This window comes from Octopus bimaculoides, chromosome 22, assembly GCF_001194135.2.
Source record: "Octopus bimaculoides isolate UCB-OBI-ISO-001 chromosome 22, ASM119413v2, whole genome shotgun sequence".
NCBI lineage: Eukaryota > Metazoa > Mollusca > Cephalopoda > Octopoda > Octopodidae > Octopus > Octopus bimaculoides.
Genome location: NC_069002.1, coordinates 25,813,318 through 25,814,424, shown reverse-complemented (window position 1 = coordinate 25,814,424; position 1,107 = coordinate 25,813,318).

Below are 1,107 nucleotides of genomic sequence, written 5' to 3'. Positions count from 1 at the left end.
CCCATCGTCAGTGGGGAAGATCTGTCTGCTAGACATAGCAGTAATATACTCCAGCTCACAATATATAGAAATCCAAGTAACGATCAGTCACCGATCTTGCAACAAGCAAAGTAGTTAGTTAGGAAATCTCAGTAAGAGATGGAAGTAGTGGCTCTCCTACTACACTTGGTTTTCTATATATTGCAAGCTGGAGTGAATTACAGGTATTTCTAGCAGACAGGGGTTCACCACTGATGATGGGTGCAAACAGCTTGAAACCGTACAGTCTGGGAATCCTGTCATCTGCTGGAAGATTGTTGGGGTCCACTCCCCTGTTTGCAATATATACTAAGTGCAGATTGCATTGATAACCAACGGGAGGAGGCTCCCTCTGGGGTTAAAAATGGTAGTAACGTTGATTCATGTGGAACAGCCATATTGAAGTGGTGACAAACATTACTTCTCGGTATAGTTACTACTTTCATTTATGATAGAAATTTTTTAACTAGCCACTTTGCTTGTATATACATATAAATATAAAGGCGGTGCTCCAGCATGGCTACAGTCAAATGACTGAAACAAGTAAAAGAAAAAAGAATATACATATATAAAATATAATTGAGATTCCGTTGAATTAGGTACTTAAACTGAGGCACCTTATTAGGTCGCTATAATCCAAACACTCAAACAATATTAATTGAATATGGAATATCAAGACTGTGAAGGCATGTTTGTATCTGAAACAGCCGTAAAGAATTGGCACCTGTACATCTTTGTTACTCATTTATATAAATATATATTTCTGTGAGAGTTAGAGGTTGGGAAACCAACCAACTAAGGGATAGTACCTATCCAATATACTGTTGGTAGTGTACTGAGTGACTCATACCCAAATGCTGGTTATTGCGTGGCAATCTCGCAATTGAGTGTAATATATGGGCGAGGGTAAAAAGTGGTTTACCCTTAATTTATACAACAAATAAGAAAATGGAGACGATACAAAACAACATACATCATCCAGTAGACATTCCAGTGTGTCTATTTATTCCAAAGAATAAATTATTTGCCCTATATATACACACACACACATATATATATAGATAGATATAGATATAGATAGATAGATAG